The sequence below is a fragment of the Plecotus auritus genome (assembly GCF_963455305.1).
Source record: "Plecotus auritus genome assembly, chromosome: 2".
In the NCBI taxonomy this organism is placed as follows: domain Eukaryota; kingdom Metazoa; phylum Chordata; class Mammalia; order Chiroptera; family Vespertilionidae; genus Plecotus; species Plecotus auritus.
In genome coordinates, this window is record NC_137771.1 from 75,394,464 (window position 1) to 75,401,655 (window position 7,192).

A 7,192-nucleotide genomic window follows, 5' to 3' on the forward strand; every position below is an offset into this window, starting at 1 on the left:
AAATTAAAACATGTCTACACAAATATATGCGTACAAAATTCATTGCAGCGTGATTCATAATAGCCAAAAAAATGAAATCAACCCAAATGTCTATCAACTGATGAATGCATAAACAAAATGTGATATACCCAGACAAGGGAATATTATTTAGCCATAAAAGGAAAAAAAGTACCTATACCTGCTAAAACATGGATGAACCTTGAAAACATGCTCAGTGAAAGAAGCCAGTCACAAAAGGCCATACATTGTGAGATTCCATTTATATGAAATGTCCAAAAGAGGCAAATCCATAGAAACTAAGAGTAGGTTAGTGGTTGCCTAGGGCTGGGATGAGGGAGGAATGGGGAGTGACTGCTGGTGAGCACATTTTTTTCCTAGGTGGGTGGTGGTAAAAATATTCTGGAATTAGAAGTGGTGATTGTACAACTTTTCCAATATACTAAAAACCATTGAATAGTGCACTTTAAAAGGTTGAATTTTATGATATGTGAATTATGTCTCAATAAAAGCATCTAGTGAAAGGAGATATGTAAAAATAAAATAATGTGAAAAAATCAATAATACAGTTAAATTACTACTCTCTTTGGAAACCATCTTTGCATCCATTTTAAGACTCGCTGAATTCCATTCTAAATCTGCCACTTTGGAGAGTATGAAAGTATAAATTGGGGAAGTGTACATTATTCTTTAGTTCTATTTTTCTCTCTGTAATACCCCCCATCTTGCCTTGTTCCTGGATGCTCATTCTTGCCTTAGAATCCAGGATTTCTCAAAGTGTCACTTTAGTCCAATTGCAACAAAAATCTGTGGTAGTGCTTGTGAAAAATTCTTGGGCCCCACTCTGGGACCACTGAAACAGAAAGTCAGTGTGTATGACTCTGGACCTCGCATTTTAAACAAGTCACCTAGCTATAAAAATAATACTATTATTAATAATAATAGCTCTTGCCTATAGAATACTATGTGCAGGCACTACTCCAAGAGCTTTATATTAATTAATTAATTAATTAATTAAATCCTCAGCACAAGCTATGACTGGGTAATATTATAATACTCATTTTTCAAATGAATAAAATGAGTTACTGAGAGGTTAAGAAACTTTCCCAAATTAATATATAACTAGTAAACAATAGAGCCTGGAATAAAATACAGACAGTCTGGCTTCAGATTTCAAGCTCTTAACCATTGCACAATGCTGTCTGATATGGTTTGAATGTTTGTTTGCTCCCAAGTTCATATGCTGAAATCCTAACCCCCAAAATGATGGTATTAGGATGTGGGGCCTTTGGGAGATGCTGAAATCATGAGAGTGGGACCTTCATGAACGGGATTACTGCCCTTCTAAAGGAGGTTCCAGCGGGGCCCCTGCTCTTTTCACCACGTGAGGACCCACAGAGCAGGTGCCAGTTATGAACCAGGAGGAGGGCCCTCACTGTGCTGGATTGCCCAGCCTCCAAAACTGTGAGAAAGAAACCTACCAGGCCTGTGGTATTTAGTTATAGCCATTCGAATAAACTAAGATACCACCTCTTCTCCTCATTGATTCTCATGCTTAAGTTTGAGATTATTATGATTATTATTTAATATATTCTTGCATCTGCAAAAATAAATACCTATATTTCTACCTTTGGTGTGAAAATCTACAAAAATGAATTTTCTTAAGGGGAATGTGCCAAGCCCATTGGAGGTTGTACATTTGGAAACAGGGATGTGAAAAGCATGCCTCCTTGGGAAAGGACCATGCCCCTCCCTCCTGCCTCTTGAGTAATTGACTCCAGGGAAGCCAACCACCCAGAGAGAGACCTGTCTCCTGCAGCAGAAACCTGTCCCGGGTTCAGTTCCAAAGCCTGGGCCAACCTGCCCCTCTGGTGCTTCTGATTCACCAGAGCAAGAAGAACCCTTGTCTGAGGGTGTCACTGCTCTTGTCACAGAGCTCAACCAGGCCTATGTGGAAGTCATGGCCAGCTTTGGGCTGCCTACTGATGGCCCAGGCCACTTTCAGGCTGCAAGTAGGTCCCACAGCTTCTGGCTGGCCAGTGCCACCATGGCCTCAAGGTCCATGCTCGGTTCCATGTCACATGGGGACCTTCCAAGGCAGTTTTCTCCATCCCTGCAGCACACTGATAAGAGCTTGGCAGGGATGGAAGAAAGAGCAAAGGTACAAGGCCTGGATCGACCCCTGGGGGTGGGCTCATTGGGAAGGTCCTGGAGGCCCTCCCAGCCTCTGATACTTCACCTGTAGAAGAAAGGTGATCTTTCCCAACCCAGGGCCTCTGCAGGTGGCTAAGATGACTGGTCACAATTAACATCCATGAAACTGCTTCCTATGATGTTAGCGTCACTGTTCTGAATTGCAAATCTTTAACTTTGAGCTTGACCTTCTTCACCCAAAAAGGTCTGGCACCCACTAATTCAATAAATACTAATTGAAGGAATGAGTGATTTTCTTTGTAGAAAACATGTGGGATTGCAAAGTGACTAATAGGCATCTCAAATTTACCATGGTTGGAGTGGAATTCAATTTCTCTTTGAAACCTGCCCCTTTCCAGTGGGATCTATCTTGTGAACAGTGCCAACATCCATCCAGTTGCTCTAGCCAAAACCCAGGAGTCACCTTTGACTTTTCTCTCCCTTCATTCAACCCACCAGCAAGGTCAAAACACACCTGAGCCCCTCTCCCACTTGTCCAGCCCCCATCATCTCACTCTTCATTCACTGCAATGACCCTTTATATGCCATGTGACACTCAGCAATCAGGATAAATCACATAATATCATTCCCCCGCTGAGAAATCTGCAATGACTTCCCAGTGCACTTAAAATAAAACCCAAAGATCTTGTCATGCAGGCAAGTCTTTACATGAGCCGTTCCCTCACACCTCTCTGGCCTTGCCTCCTACACCATTCCCCCTTTCACTGCATTCCAGCCACACCTGCCAGCCTACTTTCTGTCATTTCAACATGCCAAACTCATTCCCATCTCAGGTCTCTGCACTGACTGCTCCCTGGGCCTGGAATGCTCTTCCTCTGAAACATGGCATGACTCCTCATCACTTCAGTTTTAGTTCAAATAGCACGTCCTCAGGGAAGCCACAATTCCTATCCTAAGTTATCCTCTCCTCCTTTATCTGTTCTACTTCTTCATTGTACTTGTTACAATCTGAAGTTACCTTGTGTGTTTAATAACACGTCAACTACTGTCATTCTCCTCAACTGTAACAATGCTGCAGGAGGCCAGAGACTTTGCCTGGCTATGCCCAGTCTTGATGCCTGACACATAATTGACTCTCACTAAATAGTTCTTAAATGAATGGTGTGATGTCACTATGAAAGCACTGGTTTCAACTATGTTTGCCTTGTTCTAAAAAGAACATAAGGAGGTTTATAGAAATGAAAATAATAAGGTTTGTTAAATACCAGCCTAGGAAATTAGGTTTAAAAAAATGAGGGTAAGATGCTTAGATGAACTCTTAGTTTTGCAGCACCCCAGGACTCTGTCCCTCAAACTTAGCATGTCCAAACCCACTGTCCCATATTCTTTCCTGAGAGAGCGTGAAGTTCAAAGCCTGACATTATCCTGCTTCGAGATACGTTTGACCACTCCACTGCCTCACTCACTCCACTTCAGTCACACTGACCTCCTTGCTGTTTCTTCAAAATGCCCAGCACACACCTGCCTCAGGGATTTTGAACATTCTGTTTCCTCCATCTGGAATGTTCCTCCCCTAGGGATCCACACAGCACACTACCTCAGTTTCCTCAGGCTTCAGGTTTTGCTCAAATGGCATCTCAGAAATTCATTCCACCTCTTTCTACTCTAGTCCTCTTCCCTGTTTAGTTTCTACCTCTCTATCACCAATGAATACAATATTACATGTATTTATATATAATACATTTTATATAAAATATATAATACATTAAAATATATTTTAACACATTAAATACATTGTATATGATTATATACATATATTATATACAATTATATATATACATATTTATATATAGTCCCCAAAATTGTATATACACTTTAACAGCTGATTTTATTACATTTTGAAAATGAAATGTCTTTGAATAAACACTGCCTTTGTAATTTTTCAAAGTGTGTATACATTTCTGGGGACACCCTGTATGTATAATTTTGCCATGTATTCCTCCACTAGAACGGAAGCTTCCTGAGGTAGGGACTTGGTCTGTTTTGGTCAGAGTAGTATCTAGAGGAATGCTTGGCTTGTGGCACGCACCCACTAATTATTTGTTGAATTAATTAATGCAGATGAGGCAAGGACACAAAGCACATGCTGTGAGGGCTTTATACTAGTGTTGAGCTACCAACCTGTCTCTCGACTTGCTCACACTTAATATACACATGAAAGCAGCTTCGGTTATGTGAGTCACTGCCCGTCTATAAAATCAAATGAAACTGTCCAGAAAAAACATAACTCTTCCTGATACTGAGATCAGAGAGAGAGAGAAGTTTCTCCCATGAACCCCTCCAAAGAGGTTGAGTATTTGAGCAAGGTCCTAGCTAGAGTGTTCAGACAACTGTGGTGAGGATCAGTGTTTCTCTTTACATTCTCTAACCTTGCTGATGCCTTATGCCAGACCATAGTCATGTAAAAGCATTTGCACGTAGGGTTAGAACAATGCGGTCCAAAGACACAGCTTTCTATTAGTCTGGACTATTGTAGGCATGGATCTGAAGTCCTCAGGAACAGACAGGATTCATGGATGTTGGGCCTGCTTCTCTCAGTCAAGCTTTTGTTGAACACTAAATGGCCAAGCGTCCATTTGCTGGCCTTCCTGGAGTCCTGTGGAGACTGTACCATACAGTTTTGGAAGTGCTATTGTGGTCCACTTCATGAAGGCATACAAATGGCCAACAGGCATATGAAAAGATGTTCAGCATCACTAGTTATAAGAAAAATGCAAACCCAAACCAAATGAGATGTCACCTCACACCTGTTAGAATGGCTATTGTAAAAAATTGGAGCCACTTTATATATTTTTTTAATATATTTTGATTTTTTACAGAGAGGAAGGGAGAGGGATAGAGAGTTAGAAACATCAATGAGAGAGAAACATCAATCAGCTGCCTCCTGCACACCTACTACTGGGGATGTGCCCACAACCAAGGTACATGCCCTTGACCGGAATGGAACCTGGGACCTTTCAGTCTGCAAGCTGATGTTCTATCCCAGTGGTAGGCAAACTCATTAGTCAACAGAGCGGCAAACCACGGCTCGCGAGCCGCATGTGGCTCAGGAGCTGCAGTTTGCCGACCACTGCTCTATCCACTGAGCCAAACCTGTTAGGGTGAATTGGAGCCACTTTAAATGGAGCTGGAGCTTCCATGCCAGAGATACTGCTTTGCACTTACCCCTTATGACTCAAGTCTTTGGAATGTTAAAATAGCAACTTTGTATCCCAAGGAACTATTTGCAAAGATAATACAATAGTAGTGGGGTGGGGATAGATTAACAAAGAATTTATATGCATACTAGAGGCCCAATGCATGAAATTTGTGCAAGGGCCTTGGCCCAGCCCCCTCTCCCCTCCTGCTTGCTGCAGTGGCTGGGGGGGCCTCTGCTGTGGCCCCTGCCCACTGCATCTTTTTCCCGAAGGAAAGACATCTGGTCTAATTAGCATATTATGCTTTTATTATTATAGATATGAATAACCCATAGACACAGACAATAGTCTGGTAAAGGCCTGGGGGGGATGGGTGTGAGGTAGAGGGGGTCAATGAGGAAAAAATAGGGGACATCTGTAATACTTTGAACAATAAAGATAAATTAAAAATTAATTAATTGATTAATTAATTAATTAAAAAGTAGTTATGAATATCAGACCAAAGATTAAAAACATGGTTTAGAATTAGCATTACTACCTTTTGTCATCTGCACCAATAGAAATGCCTTCCTTTTATTGATATGATTGTCCTCCTTGTCTTTCTTATAAACAACCACTGCATTTGTCTCCCAATCAGAACACTCTTTGGACTTCTGCCTGAATCAGTGCATCCTGAATTGCTATTCTTTTGATCTCAAAAAAAGCTTATTGCCTCTCACACTGAAAAGCCTTTTTATCTTTAGGTTGGCATATCAAAAAGACAAGAAATAACAGGTGTTGGAGAGGAGGTGGCGAAAGGGAACCCACATACACGGTTGGTAGGTTTGTTAATTGAAAATAGTATGGAGATTCCTTTAAAATTTAAGGATAGAACTACCATATGATCCAGCACTGCCTCTTTTGGGTATTTATCCAAAGAATATGAAAATTTGTAAAGATATATGTATTCATATGTTTATTACAGCATTATTTACAATAGCCAAGATATGAAAACAACCTAAGTGTCCATTGGTGGATGAATGAATAAAGAGGATATGGTATGTATATACAATTGAATATTACTCAGCCATAGAAATGATGAAATATAGCCATTTGTGACAATGTGGATGGATCTTTAGGGTATTATGCTAAGTGAAATAAGTCAGAAAGAAAAAGACTAGAACCGTATTATTTTGTTCATATAGGGAATATAAAAAAAGCAACAAACAAACAGAACAAAACAAAAACAAATGAATAGATACAGACAAAAGAATTGTGCCTACCAGAGGGGAAGGAAGGTGGGGGGAAGGCGAATTGGGTAGAGGGGGGTGAAATATATGACAATGGAAGGAAACTAGACTTTTGGTAGCAATAGGTTATATAGATATCAAACTATAATATTGTACACCTGAAATGTGTATAATTTTATTAACCAATGTTACCTCAATAAATACAATTTAAATAGATAAATGAATGGCACTCCTTGGAATCATGCAGGACACACCTTGCACATCTCTACAAAGCATCCCTGTTTATGAGAATAGGTAAGTGTAGAGCCGTAAGGCTTTAACCAGCAGCCAAGACAGGAGAAGTTTTGACACATATTTAGAAAAGTTCCAGGGCCATGAAAAGACACATGATATTTCACTTCATGCAGAAATGGGCTAAGAGAGCAGCAGTGGGTAGGACCACAATGCTCCTCAACAAAGAATTTGGAGTTAGATCTAACACAGAGAATGGCAATAAAAATATGTCAGTGTGAAAATGTTCAAAGCAGATGAGAACAATCTGCCTTCCCCACACAAGCCAGCTGTACAATATCTCAGGAGAGCTCACGCTGACTAGCTCACTGAGGAGGGCGGTTT